This window comes from Salmo salar, chromosome ssa10, assembly GCF_905237065.1.
Source record: "Salmo salar chromosome ssa10, Ssal_v3.1, whole genome shotgun sequence".
Taxonomy (NCBI): Eukaryota; Metazoa; Chordata; class Actinopteri; order Salmoniformes; family Salmonidae; genus Salmo; species Salmo salar.
Genome location: NC_059451.1, coordinates 38,691,860 through 38,707,635, shown reverse-complemented (window position 1 = coordinate 38,707,635; position 15,776 = coordinate 38,691,860). Strand labels below are relative to the sequence as shown.

The following is a 15,776-nucleotide window of genomic DNA, read 5'->3' as shown; positions in this document are numbered from 1 at the left end:
TTAAAGACTCAGTCAGGGAGAGGTTGAAAATGTCCGTGAAGACACTTGACAATTGGTCCGCACATGCTTTGAGTACAAGTCCTGGTAATCCATCTGTCCCTGCAGCTTTGTGAATGTTGACCTGTTTAAAGGTCTTGCTCACATTGGCTACCGAGAGTGTTATCACACAGTCGTCCAGAACAGCTGGTGCTCTCATGAATGCTTCGGTGTTGCTTGCCTCGAAGCGAGCAAAAAAGGCATTTAGCTCGTCTGGTAGGCTCGCGTCACTGGGCAGCTCGAGGCTGGGTTTCCCTTTGTAGTCCGTAATAGTTTTCAAGCCCTGCCAAATCCGATGAGGGTCAAAGCCGGTGTAATAGGATTCAATCTTATTCCTGTATTGATGCTTTGCCTGTTTGATGGTGAATCTGAGGGCATAGTGGGATTTCTTTCAGGCATCCGGATTAGTGTCCTGCTCCTTGAAAGTGGCAGCTATAGCCTTTAGCTCAATGCAGATGTTGCCTGTAATCCATGGCTTCTGGTTGGGATATGTACGTCACTGTGGGGACGACGTCGTCGATGCACTTATTGATGAAGCCGATGACTGAGGTGGTATACTCCTGAATGCCATTGGATGAATCCCGGAACATATTTCAGTCTGCTAGCAAAACAGTCCTGTAGAGTAGCATCCATGTCATCTGACCAGTTCCGTATTGAGCGAGTCACTGGTACTTCCTGCTTTAGTTTTTGTTTGTAAGCAGGAATCAGGATGATAGAATTATGGTCGGATTTGACAAATGGAGGGCGGGGGAGAGCTTTGTATGCATCTCTGTGTGTGGAGTAAAGGTGGTCTACAGTTTTTCCCCCGTTTAGTTGCACATGTGACATGCGGTTATTGTTTCATCTTTGTTTTGTCTCTGTGAGAGTGGTTTGAGAGGGAGGTAGAGTGGATGGTCTATTTGAACCAAGGTTGATTTGAACAGTACTGTACAGAAGAGGAACATACAATGTCAGAAAGAAAGACAGGGAGAAAGAGGCAGAGAGAAAGAAAGACAGAGGGAGGCAGCGAGAGAGAGAGGGAGAGATAAAGAGGGAAGCTTGTGACTGGAGGACACAGGAGCAGTTTGGACACAGTGCCAAAGTGATTTCAGACATCTTCTAAGGCCAGCACAGGCCGTTGTTTGCCATGGCGTGTCAGTGACGACACCACAGCCCAAACGGAACAGCAATAATTGAAGCTGTATTACTACGCCTCAGAGTGGCAGGGACTCAGAGCAACAACAACAACAAGATACAGCATCCTGAGACAAACACAACGAGTGAGATATTTTGTCAGTGGGATCGTCAGTGAGATCTGTGAGTGTGTTAGTGTGTGTGTCAGTGCGTCATTAATGCAATAAAGGTCTGATGTTTTGGACACTTTTGGTACTAATGTGCCTTGTCGCAACACAGTGGCCGAGTCTACCGTACCATGGAGTATTCACCACCCAGCCGCAGTTCACCTGGTGTGCAGGGATACTACAGTAACTGAACAGATTTCTCTGAGTATGAACGTCAGCTGTCGCAACATGAATGGAAACAATTCCAGACTCACGAGATACACTAAACTGCTTCAGGAGAAAACAAACTTCATCTCATCTGGAGAAATGGAATAGAGTAGTGGTTATTCTGAAAGGGGCTTGCTACTGTACAAAAACATTGTCTTTTCTGCAAAACATCAGGACAGGAGACCATTCAGAGCTCCACTCCTGAAATATGTTGCACCTGGGATAGTTCCCTACACGCAAGGTTTACCCAGCGGAGGTGACAGTGACCTCCCTCACCAGCGGGATTGACCATCACTCAGTGGCTGTGGGGCTCATTGCAAAAGAGGACAGAGGTATGCAGGGAGAAAATGGTATACCTATGGCAACATCTCAAACCTAAAGCAATTGACATTATTGTGAACAGCCCCCCCGCCCAGTACTAGTAATGTTACTAATGCACAGAACTACTATATTGACAAATGCCAAGACCCGTCTGATAGTGTACCGCTGACCACGGCATTTCCGTTGTGTGAAACCAATGGTACAAGCATAATATTTCCCAGATATATGCAATTTCCCCCTTGAGGAGGTAGATAATGTTTTGACTTCACTACCAAACAACAAGGTAAGTGGATCAGATGGTGTCACTTATGAGACTTTAAAGGGACATACTTGGTGATTTTGGCAATGAGGCCCTTTATCTACTTCCCCAGAGTCAGATGAACTTGTGGATATAATTTTTATGTTTCTGTATCCAGTATGAAGGAAGTTAGAGGTAGTTTTGTGAGCCAATGCTAACTAGCGTTAGAAGATACCCATAGACTTCCAGTCATTACACTAATGCTAGTTAGCAATAGCTCGCAAAACTACTTCTACTTGATAAATGGCCTCCTTGCCAAAATCTCAAATTATGGTATCTCTTTAAGTGACACCATCTGAAATGCCCCAGTCCTCCCATGCCCTCATGCATATCTTCAATGCCTGTCTGATTAATGGAAAGGTACAGTGCCTGACTCATACATTTACGTCATTTAGCAGACGCTCTTATCCAGAGTGACTTACAAATTGGTGCATTCACCTTATGATATCCAGTGGAACAACCACTTTACAATAATACATCTATATATATTTTTTTTTTTTGGGGGGGGGGGGGTTAGAAGGATTACTTTATCCTATCCCAGGTATTCCTTAAAGAGGTGGGGTTTCAGGTGTCTCCGGAAGGTGGTGATTGACTCCGCTGTCCTGGCGTCGTGAGGGAGCTTGTTCCACCATTGGGGTGCCAGAGCAGCGAACAGTTTTGACTGGGCTGAGCGGGAACTGTTCTTCTGCAGAGGTAGGGAGGCGAGCAGGCCAGAGGTGGATGAACGCAGTACCCTTCTTTGGGTGTAGGGACTGATCAGAGCCTGAAGGTACGGAGGTGCCGTTCCCCTCACAGCTCCGTAGGCAAGCACCATGGTCTTGTAGCAGAACAAATCATATCAAATGTATTTATATAGCCCTTCTTACATCAGCTGATATCACAAAGTGCTGTACAGAAACCCAGCCTAAAACCCCAAACAGCAAGCAATGCAGGTGTAGAAGCACGGTGGCTAGGAAAAACTCCCTAGAAAGGCCAAAACCTAGGAAGAAACCTAGAGAGGAACCAGGCTATGAGGGGTGGCCAGTCCTCTTCTGGCTGTGCCGGGTGGAGATTATAACAGCACATGGCCAAGATGTTCAAATGTTCATAAATGACCAGCATGGTCAAATAATAATAATAATCATAGTAGTTGTCGAGGGTGCAACAAGTCAGCAACTCAAGAGTAAGTGTCAATTGGCTTTTTCATAGCCGATCTTTGAGAGTATCTCTACCGCTCCTGCTGTCTCTAGAGAGTTGAAAACAGCAGGTCTGGGACAGGTAGCACGTCCGGTGAACAGGTCAGGGTTCCAGCAGGTCTGGGACAGGTAGCACGTCCGGTGAACAGGTCAGGGTTCCATAGCCGCAGGCAGAACAGTTGAAACTGGAGCAGCAGCACGGCCAGGTGAACTGGGGACAGCAAGGAGTCATCATGCCAGGTAGTCCTGAGGCATGGTCCTAGGGCTCAGGTCCGCCGAGAGAGAGAAAGAAAGAGAGAATTAGAGAGAGCATATTTAAATTCACACAGGACACCGGATAAGACAAGAGAAATACTCCAGATGTAACAGACTGACCCTAGCCCCCGACACATAAACTACTGCAGCATAAATACTGAAGGCAGAGAGAGACCGGAGGGGTCAGGAGACACTGTGGCCCCATCCGAAGAAACCCCCGGACAGGGCCAAACAGGCAGGATATAACCCCACCCACTTTGCCAAAGCACAGCCCCCACACCACTGGAGGGATATCTCCAACCACCAACCTACCATCCAGATGCGAGCTTCAACTGGAAGCCAGTGGAGTGTGTGGAGGATCGGGGTGACGTGAGAGAACTTGGGAAGGTTGAACACCAGATGGGCTGCGGCATTCTGGATGAGTTGTAGGGGTTTAATGGCACAGGCAGGGAGCCCCGCCAGCAGCGAGTTGCAGTAATCCAGACGGGAGATGACAAGTGCCTGGATTAGGACCTGCGCCGCTTCCTGTGTAAGGCAGGGTCGTACTCTGCGAATGTTGTAGAGCATGAACCTACAGGATCGGGTCACCGCCTTGATGTTAGTGGAGAACAACAGGGTGTTGTCCAGGGTCACGCCAAGGCTCTTAGCACTCTGGGAGGACACAATGGAGTTGTCAACCGTGATGGCGAGATCATGGAATGGGCAGTCCTTCCTCGGGAGGAAGAGCAGCTCCGTCTTGCCGAGGTTCAGCTTGAGGTGGTGATCTTCCATCCACACTGATATGTCTGCCAGACATACAGAGATGCGATTCGCCACCTGGTTATCAGAAGGGGGAAAGGAGCAGATTAATTGTGTGTCGTCTGGGTAGCAATGATAGGAGAGATCATGTGAGGATATGACAGAGCCAAGTGACTTGGTGTATAGCGAGAATAGGAGAGGGCCTAGAACTGAGCCCTGGGGGACACCAGTCGTGAGAGCACGTGGTGCGGAGACAGATTCTCGCCACGCCACCTGGTAGGAGCGACCTGTCAGGTAGGATGCAATCCAAGAGTGAGCCGCGCCGGAGATGCCCAACTCGGAGAGGGTGGAGAGGAGGATCTGATGGTTCACAGTATCAAAGGCAGCAGATAGGTCTAGAAGGATGAGAGCAGAGGAGAGAGAGTTAGCAGTGCGGAGAGCCTCCGTGACACAGAGAAGAGCAGTCTCAGTTGAATGACCAGTCTTGAAACCTGACTGGTTTGGATCAAGAAGGTCATTCTGAGAGAGATGGCAAGAGAGCTGACCAAGGACGGCACGCTCAAGAGTTTTGGAGAGAAAAGAAAGAAGGGATACTGGTCTGTAGTTGTTGACATCGGAGGGATCGAGTGTAGGTTTTTTGAGAAGGGGTGCAACTCTCGTTCTCTTGAAGACTGAAGGGACGTAGCCAGCAGTCAAGGATGAGTTGATGAGCGAGGTGAGGTAGGGGAGAAGGTCTCCGGAAATGGTCTGGAGAAGAGAGGAGGGGATAGGGTCAAGCGGGCAGGTTGTTGGGCGGCCGGCCGTCACAAGTCGCAAGATTTCATCTGGAGAGGGAGGGGAGAAAGAGGTCAAAGCATAGGGTAGGGCAATGTGAGCAGGACCAGTGGTGTCATTTGACTTAACAAACGAGGATCGGATGTCATCAACCTTCTTTTCAAAATGGTTGACGAAGTCATCCACAGAGAGGGAGGGGGAGGAGGATTCAGGAGGAAGGAGAAAGTGGCAAAGAGCTTCCTAGGGTTAGATGCAGATGCTTGGAATTTAGAGTGGTAGAAAGTGGCTTTAGCAGCAGAAACAGAGGAAGAAAATGTAGAGAGGAGGGAGTGAAAAGATGCCAGGTCCGCAGGGAGGCTAGTTTTTCTCCATTTCCGCTCGGCTGCCCGGACCCCTGTTCTGTGAGCTCGCAATGAGTCGCCAAGCCACGGAGCAGGAGGGGAGGACCGAGCAGGCCGGGAGGATAGGGGACATAGAGAGTCAAAGCATGCAGAAAGGGAGGAGAGGAGGGTTGAGGAAGCAGAATCAGGAGATTAGTTGAAGAAGGATTGAGCAGAGGGAAGAGATGATAGGATGAAAGAGGAGAGAGTAGCAGGAAAGAGAGAGCGAAGGTTGCGACGGCGCAAAACCATCTGAGTAGGGGCAGAGTGAGTAGTGTTGGAGGAGAGCGAGAGGGAAAAGGATACAAGGTAGTGGTCGGAGACTTGGAGGGGAGTTGCAGTGAGATTAGTAGAAGAATAGCATCTAGTAAAGATGAGGTCAAGCGTATTGCCTGCCTTGTGAGTAGGGGGGGACGGTGAGAGGGTGAGGTCAAAAGAGGAGAGGAGTGGGAAGAAGGAGGCAGAGAGAAATGAGTCAAAGGTAGACGTAGGGAGGTTAAAGTCACCCAGAACTGTGAGGGGTGAGCCATCCTCAGAAAGGAACTTATTAAGGCGTCAAGCTCATTGATGAACTCTCCAAGGGAACCTGGAGGGCGATAAATGATAAGGATGTTAAGCTTGAATGGGCTAGTGACTGTGTCAGCATGGAATTCAAAGGAGGAGATAGACAGAGGGGAGAAAGAGAGAATGTCCACTTGGGAGAACATGTGGTCAGACGAGGAGAGAGCAGTAGGAGTAGCAGTGTTTTCTGTGGTAATCCATGTTTCCGTCAGCGCCAAGAAGTCGAGGGACTGGAGGGTAGCATAGGCTGAGATGAACTCTGCCTTGTTGGCTGCAGACCGGCAGTTCCAGAGGCTGCCGGAGACCTGGAACTCCACGTAGGTCGTGCGCGCTGGGACCACCATGTTAAAGTGGCAGCGGCCACGCGGTGTGAAGCGTTTGTGTGGCCTGTGCAGAGAGGAGAGAACAGGGATAGACAGACACATAGTTGACAGGCTACAGGAGAGGCTACGCTAATGCAAAGGAGATTGGAATGAAAATTAGCTAAACAACTGGGTAAGTGAGAGAGCAGTACCTCCCTCACTAACCATTCACTGAAACGCTCAAATATAACTTTTCCAACTTCCACTTTAGAAATTATAATTGATGTAAACTACAGTGGTTCAATGTTTCCAGGAATAGGCTCAAACTTAGTTTATTCAGCTAGATAACTTGGTACAGTATTCTTCCTGAAACCCACCCAGTGCACCGTATCCTATGACGCTGTAGCTAACTAGCATGCTAGCATCCAATAACACACGGTTAGCACCAATACTTGGTACAACAAACTACCAATGGATCATTTGTGTCTGTGTCTAGTTCCTTTCATAACGCAGAAGTAATTAAACGTTGGCTAGCTAACACAAAGTCAGTCCTGCTAGCTACACAAGTGGACAACACATCTCGAAAGTTCAGAAAGTTAAGCTTACGTTGCAAAAATCTTATTGACTAAAAATGATACGGTACTGCTGGCTGGTAGAGTTGGCTAGCTAGCAATGGCTGCGTTTACCTTTATCTTTGATACAAAGACAACTATGTAGCTAGCTAACATTATACTAATCAAAACGTTCCATTGTAATGTATTTAGTTTCTACAGTACTGCTAGTTGGTAAAAGTTGGCTAGCTAGCAGTGGCTGTGGTGTTGTGGTGTTGACGCCATTTGGAAAACGCTGCGTCGCTGCGAACGAATATAGCTGGCTAGCTAACCTTGTTAGTTTCTCAAAGCTACACCTTTATCCTTGATACAAAGACAGCAAAGACAACTATGTAGCTAGCTAGCTAGCTAATCAAATCGTTCCGTTGTAATGTAATGAAATGTAATATTACACGCGGAGCGAAGTACAGCACGACTACTCACTCCAGCATCCGGTCCATCCGGTACTACCAGTACTACCATGACTTGTACCATGGCTTGTAGATACCCATTGGGCACAGACGTCAATTCAACGTCTCTTCTATATTGGTTCAACATAATTTAATTGAAATGACGTGGAAACAATGTTGATTCAATCAGTGTGTGCACAGTGGGTATAGGCATTCTCTCTCCCAAACAAACGGCACATATAGATGGACAGGGCATGTATTCTGCCTATAAACTGGAATTGATGAGTTCAAGCATGAATCCAAAAAGTTTCCCACTGTGTTTCTGGACTTTAGTGATGCCTTTGGTACTTTATCACATAGTGTTATGATCAACTTGAGGAAATACAACTGCCTCAACCTTATATGGACATTATATCCGATGTGTACAAAGGCTCTTTTCTCTAAGTTGCCTGTGAGGAGCACCTGACTGAACCAATCCCATTTAGGGTTGGCATAAAAACAGGCTGCCCATGGAGTGCCGTTAACTTCCTCCTAGTCATCAACCAGTGGCTGAAATGGTTATGCCAGTGTGCCCCAGCCCATGTGCTGTCACCGAACCTAGTACAGGGGTATGCTGATGATGTTCAGATCTCCTCCAGAGAGGAGCATGTTATCAAAGACATGCTCTCTCGCACAGATGACATTTCCAAATGGTCTAGGCTGGAAGTGAAACACTCAAAATGTGCAGTGTTCTATGAAAGACGCAGCGGAGGAAAACGCCTAAAACGGATAAGCCCCCAACATTTACACTAATGAATAAACCAATCGTATTGTCATCACGAAACATACAGCTATCTTGGACATAAGTTTAATTTAGCTGGCGAGTGGGGGGAACAAGATGAGGAGCTTTTCCATGTGTATTCAACCAGGCTTAATATGATTGACATTTCCCCTCTGCCTGTGGTCATGAAGCTAGAGGCTGTGAGAGAGGTGGCCCTAGTAAAGGTTCAACATCTGTTACCAATGTGCATATCCCACAGAAGGTTCTGAGGGAATTAATAACAAAACTGTTCAAGTGGTGACTAAGTCCTATGCTTAAACACACACCACACGTGACGTTGTCTTGCTGAGCCAAAGGGAGGGTGGTTTGGGTGTCCCGAATGTCGAGTGGATTTACATTGCTACCATACTGACTCACCTGTTAAACATGCTCAACAGTGACAACGTGACAGTTAGGGAGTTAGCCAGAGCCTCCCTCCTTCTGGACCTACGGAGGACGACGGTCCCACTGACCACGGACACTGAGGACAATTTCCCGGGCTTCAGGAGGAAGGCCAATGGAAAACTGGGCACTCGTGCTGCAGGCTTTGGAATCTGGTCTGACAGGCCAGACCTCAATGATCTGTTCAACCGCACTGGCGTGGAGCTCTGATGGACATGGACTCACATGCAAACTGAGACAGTGACTGTCTCTGATACAGTTGTGGCAGACCTCTGTGTTGTCATGGTGGCTTCTGTCAACCATGATGGCACATCTCAACCTGCAGCTACTGCAGCACTTGACTGGGCTGAAGCTGCAGAGAACTTGCTACTATGGACTGTGCTGACCACGCTGTCTCCAATTCCATGTACCAAAATGCTGCCATTGGCGAGGACATTCTCACCTTTACCGTTAAGGCGAGGCTACAAGTTCTACTCTGGTACCCTGCAAATCATGATCCCCTGAATTAAATGTAAAGGTGTCTGTTGCACATGTTTTTAATGGTTGTATATTGTTAGACATGAGTGCCTTGTTGACCTAGTCACTACTGAGGTGAGGTGGGGATGGCTGAGCTATGTACTCAGAATATTGAAAAATGTGCTTTCGCCGAAAAGCGATTTTAAAATCTGACACAGCGATTGCATAAAGGAGTTCTGTATCGATAATTCTTAAAATAATTGTTATGTATTTTGTCAACGTTTATGATGAGTATTTTTGTAAATTCACCGGAAGTTTTTGGTGGGAATACATGTTCTGAACATCACACGCCAATGTAAAAAGCTGTTTTTGGATATAAATATGAACTTGATTGAACAAAATATACATGTATTGTATAACATAATGTCCTAGGAGTGTCATCTGATGAAGATCATCAAAGGTTAGTGCTTCATTTAGGTGTGCTATGGGTTTTATTGACATATATGCTTGCTTGGAAAATGGCTGTGTGATTATTTTGGTCTATGTACTCTCCAAACATAATCTAATGTTTTGCTTTCGCTGTAAAGCCTTTTTGAAATCGGACAATGTGGTTAGATTAACGAGAGTCTTATATTTAAAATGGTGTAAAATAGTTGATTGTTTGAGAAAATTGAATTGTGGTATTTTAGTAGTTTTTGTATTTCGCGCCATGCGATTCCATTGGCTGTTGGCTAGGGGTCCCGCTGGCGGAACGCCTGTCCACAACAGGCTAGGCAATGCTCCAGCAATTAACGGCAACCTAGCGGTGTGGAGAAAGTACTGCTCTGTTTCATCCGTTAACTTCAATGGGCAAGGTGGGACGTTAGCGTCCCACTCTATTCAACAGCCAGTGGAATCGCGTGGCGCGAAATACAAATACCTCAAATGCAATAATTTCAATATTTCAAACATACGACTATTTTACACCATTTGAAAGATAAGACTCTCGTTAATCTAACCACATTGTCCGATTTCAAAAAGGCTTTACAGCGAAAGCAAAACATTAGATTATGTTAGGAGAGTACATAGACACAAATAACCACACAGACATTTTTCAAGCAAGCATATATGTCACAAAAACCAAAAACACAGCTAAATGCAGCACTAACCTTTGATCTTCATCAGATGACACTCCTAGGACATTATGTTATACAATACATGCATGTTTTGTTCAATCAAGTTCATATTTATATCAAAAAACTGCTTTTTACATTAGCATGTGATGTTCAGAAGTAGCATTCCCACCCAAAACTTCCGGTGAATTTAATAAATTACTCATGATAAACGTTGACAAAATACATAACAATTATTTTAAGAATTATAGATACAGAACTACTTTATGCAATCGCTATGTCAGATTTTAAAATAGCTTTTTGGCGAAAGCACATTTTGCAATATTCTGAGTACATGGCTCAGCCATCACCGCTAGCTAATTTGACACCCGCCAACGTCGGGGCAACCTAAACTCAGAATTACTATTAGAAAAATTGGATTACCTTTGCTGTTCTTCGTCAGAATACACTCCCAGGACTGCTACTTCCACAACAGTTGTTTTTTTTTCTCCAAATAATCCATAGTTATGTGCAAATATCCCTGTTTTGTTCATGCGTTCAGGTCACTATCCAAAGGGTAACGCGCGAGCGCATTTCGAGACAACATTTTTTCACAATGTTCCATTACCGTACTTAGAAGCATGTCAAACGCTGTTTAAAATCAATTGTTATGGTATTTTTCTCGTAAAATGGCGATAATATTCCAACCGGACAATGCTGTATTCATTCAAAAAGGAAGAGAAAAAATGGCGAGGTCTCGTGAACGCGCATTTCCATTCCCTTTGTCCTCAGGCAGACCACTGAAAAACTGAGTTACTATACTTTGCCCAGAGACAGGAGACGCCCCAATCCGCTTTCTGGCGGCTTTAGAGAGCCAATGGAAGCCTTAGAAAGTGCAACATAACCCCACGGATACTGTAGTTTCGATAGACAGGCAAAAGGATAACTACAAAATCGCAGACAGGCCACTTCCTACTTGGAATCTTCTCAGGTTTTTGCCTGCCATATGAGTTTTGTTATACTCAGACACCATTCAAACAGTTTTAGAAACTTTAGAGTGTTTTCTATCCAAATCTACTAATAATATGCATATTCTCGTTTCTTGGCAAGAGTAGTAACCAGTTTAAATCGGGTACGTTTTTTTTATCCGGCCGTGAAAATACCTGCCCCCTAGCCCAGACAGGTTAAGGGTAACCTAGCTGTGTGGGGGAGAAGGTACTGCTCCGTTTCAGCCGTTATGGGCAGCCTAGCTGTGTGGGGGAGAAGGTATTGCTTTTTTCAGCTGATATGGGCAGCCTAGCTGTTTGGAGGAAAAGGTGCTTTTGTTAAGTGAAATGTTTGAATCATTTATGATGTAATGTGATTTGTGAATTCAAATAAAGTATTTAAAGTGTGTGTGTGTGTTCCAGTTGGTCTTGCAGACTGTCTGTGTGTTCTAGTCAGGAGGCCTGACCCAGTTCTATCTCTGTCACTTTGCTCAAACTTCTGTCTGATCCCCCAATACAGCTGCTGCCTACACACACACGTTCCTTATGAAACTTTATTTTAAAGTTGAGGAGTAGAAAACAGACAACAAACAGCCTTCAGTCACACACACAGAGAGGGGCTACAGGACAATATGGTCTGAGACCATAGAATTACAATGTATTTCTGTGTCTGAGACAGACAGAGATAGATGGGCTGTCAGTCATTCTGTCTGTCATTCCATGGATGGGTTTGTTCCAGAGATCTACATTTAATTTAATTTTACCTTTATTTAACTAGGCAAGTTAGTTAAGAAAACATTCTTATTTTCAATGACGGCCTAGGAACAGTGGGTTAACTGCCTGTTCAGGAGCAGAACAACAGATTTGTACCTTGTCAGCTCAGGGATTTGAACTTGCAACGGCTACTAGTCCATCACTCTAACCACTAGGCTACCCTGCCACCCTAAATGTGTTCAGGGTAAGTTATATGGGCTTGAGGTAAGCCATACGGTAATTCTGAACCCTGCATATCCAATGAGCACATCACCAGTCCCCTCTCTGTTACCTCTGAATCACAGTAGTATAAAGCTTTAATAATGCTTAACCACTTATCCAGTGTTCTTATCCTCTTCCCAGGAAACCAGGAACATTCCCAGAACATTAGCTAAGATTCCTATTAAGTTCTAGTTTTATCTAACGTTGGGGACGATAACACCCTAAAAACATTCAAAGAATGTTATTAACAACAAAATATTTTTTCTTCAAAAATGTTGTTCATGAAATATCCTAGGAATGTTCTCCTAACATTCACTGACATGTTGTGCACAACATCAGTAACAACCGCCACAGAACGTTCCCCAGAAAGTTTTCATTAAATTTCCAGGTAATGTAATAACACAATGTACCAACCATGCTCAGTTGTGATGGCATTCAAATCAAATCACATTTTATTAGTAACATGCATCGAATACAACAGCTGTAGACCTTACAGTGAAATGCTTACTTATGAGCCCCTAACCAACAATGCAGTTTCAAAAAATACAGATAAGATAAAAGTAACAAGTAATTAAAGAGCAGCAGTGAAATAACAATAGCGAGACTATATACAGGGGGGTACCGATACGTAGTCAATGTGTGGGGGCACCAGTTATTTGAGGTAGTACAGTATGTACATGTAGGTAGAGTTATTAAAGTGACTATGCATAGATGACAACAGAGAGTAGCAGTGGTGTAAAGAGGGGGTGGGGGCACTGCAAATAGTCTGGGTAGCCATTTGACTAGATGTTCAGGAGTTTTATGGCTTGGGGGTAGAAGCTGTTTAGAAGACTCTTGGACCTAGACTTGGTGCTCCGGTACCGCTTGCCGTGCGGTAGCATAGAGAACAATCTATGACTAGGGTGGCTGGAGTCTTTGACAATTTTTAGGGCCTTCCTCTGTCACCACCTGGTATAGAGGTCCTGGATGGCAGGAAGCTTGGCCCCAGTGATGTGCTGGGCCGTTCGCACTACCCTCTGTAGTGCCTTGCGGTCGGAGGCCGAGCAGTTGCCATACCAGGCAGTGTTGCAACCTCATTCATACAATGTTCAAGTTCGCTAGACCGGTTCATTAGACTGCAGATTCCTCACTCCCTAGATGCGCATTAAAGGGCCAGATATGCAATTAAAGGGGAATTACACAAAAAAATCTTACAGGCCCCCCCCCCCAAAAATGGCCTTTTTCCAATTTCATTGTTTCTCTATGAACAATTGTACTTTTGAGAGTGAAAACCAAAAACAATCTAAAATCAGGAAAAAGAAAATGGAGAAAACATAATTTGGGAAAATATCAAACAGATTGCAGAATTTATAGCGGCCACTTAGAGTTGTTTATTAACCATTATTTTACCATATATAATGACAAAACATGCAGTACTTTATCTTGTACATAAAGGACCCAGGGAAGAGTTGCAGGGGAGAGGAGAAGAGAAGAATTTGCTTATTTGATAGCTAGCAAAAAATGTATTTGGCTGTGTTTCATTTTTTAAAAGTAGCTCTCATGCTAGGAAAGGTTGGAGACCCCTGATTTAGATGCAGTATAACTTTAGCCAGCTAACTAAGATTGAGTGGTCCACCATATTTTAGCTCGCTAACATTAGCATTGATAGTTATTTTTGACCTACTTTGCTAGTAACAGTAATGGCAATATTGCCATCTAGTTTTATTGATAAAATAGTAGGCTAATTCCCCAGCCAAGCATATACAACTAGTAGAGTAATTTTGGTTGTGAAGTGCATTAGCATAAAGCTTTGTCCTTTCTTTAGAACAAAAGGCAATTTACCACTTGGCTGTCTATTGTATCTCCCTTTCACAGGCCTTCCCAGTGAACACCACCGCATAAGATTGCCTGCTGTAGTTCTTCGAGAGATGTCCAGTTTGCAGCCGAACATGCAGCAAAGAGAAGACCAGCAAGGGGGCCCTCATCTGTGACTGTGAGAATTCCTATCAATGGAACAGTCAGCCACATGTTGGCAAGTATCTGGCCAGCAACCTTCACCTGTCAGCAGCAAACATTTTCACAGGCTCATCATTTGTAAATACAGAAGGTAACCCACTTCATTACTTTGATACATTTGTGAAACATAATTTATGTAAACTGACAACCTCACCTCCAGCCTACTCACCAATGGTTGTCGATTGGGAGAACAGAATTAGTTAGGTTTAGTCTGACTTGTTCAAACTTCAACATAGTATAGATTTGTGTGTCAGATATGACCTATCCTAACTGCCATTGGTACTAGAACAGTGACTATGTTTGTATGTGTTCACAGAAAAATGGATGGAGCCAACACATGAAGACTTGCAAGATGATGTGATAAAGTCAAGACGGACAGACGGGCATGATACTGATGTCACTGAATGGAGAGAGGGACTGGCACTCGGCATGAACATATTACCAGACAACTTTTACTTGTATTGTTTTTTTATTTATTATTGAATTGAATGGTATCAGACAATATTGGAAAGAAGTAATCCTGTGTATTCTGCACAAGGACCAGGGAAATCCTGTTGTATACGGGACACCACACAGGAAGGTATGACCATCTGGCATGTTTTCCAAGGTAGCCCCATTACCACGAGACAAAATGCAGATAGGCACAGTATCTGTACCGGCTGGGAATTACATTTAGAATGTCTACAGTGCATTCGGAAAGTACTCAGACCCCTTGACTTTTTCCACATTTTGTTACGTTACAGCCTTATTCTAAACATGGATTACATTTTTTTTCTTCATCAATCTGCACACAATAACCCATAGTGACAAAAGCAAAAACAATTATTTGTATTTTTTTTGGGGACATTCAGAGACTTGTCCCCAAGCCACTCCTGTGTTGTCTTGGCTGTGTGCTTAGGGTCGTTTTCTTCGCCCCAGTCTGAGGTCCTCTGGAGCAGGTTTTCATCAAGGATCTCTCTGTACTTTGCTCTGTTCATCTTTCCCTCGATCCTGACGAGTCTCCCAGTCCCTGCGGCTGAAAAACATCAAATCAAAGTTTATTTGTCACGTACGCTGAATACAACAGGTATTACAGTGAGATGCTTACTTACAGGCTCTAACCAATAGTGCAAAAAAGGTATTAGGTGAACAATAGGTAGGAAAAGAAATAAAACAACAGTAAAAAGACAGGCTATATACAGTAGAGAGGCTGTAAAAGTAGCGAGGCTACATACAGACACCGGTTAGTCAGGCTGATTGAGGTAGTATGTAGATATGGTTAAAGTGACTATGCATATATGATGAATAGAGAGAAGCAGTAGCATAAAAGAGGGGTTGGGAGGGGGGCACACAATGGAAATAGCCCGGTTAGCCAATGTGCGGGAGCACTGGTTGGTCGGCCCAATTGAGCTAGTATGTACATGAATGTATAGTTGAAGTGACTATGCATATATGATAAACAGAGTAGCAGCAGTGTAAAAAGATGGGTTGAAGGGGGCACACAATGCAAATAGTCCAGGTAGCCATTTGATTACCTGTTCAGGAGCCTTATGACTTGGGGGTAAAAACTGTTGAGAAGCCTTTTTGTCCTAGACTTGGCACTCCGGTACCGCTTGCCATGCGGTAGTAGAGAGAACACTCTATGACTGGGGTGGCTTAGGTCTTTGACAATTGTTAGGGCTTTCCTCTGGCACCGCCTGGTGTAGAGGTCCTGGATGGCACGAAGCTTGGCCCCAGTGATGTACTGGGCCGTACGCACTACCCTC

At 44.8% G+C, this 15,776-nt stretch overlaps 1 long non-coding RNA gene across 1 annotated transcript in view; it reads left to right on the top strand.

Moving 5' to 3' along the window:
* Nucleotides 1-14,814, top strand: part of LOC106560390 (uncharacterized) — a 30,538-nt gene extending 15,724 nt beyond the window's left edge. Inside the window, exons 2-3 of the long non-coding RNA XR_001318591.2 lie at nucleotides 13,891-14,122; nucleotides 14,348-14,814. This is a non-coding gene — a long non-coding RNA (uncharacterized lncRNA). The remainder of the gene's footprint in view (nucleotides 1-13,890; nucleotides 14,123-14,347) is intronic.
* The last annotated feature ends 962 nt before the right edge of the window (nucleotides 14,815-15,776 follow it).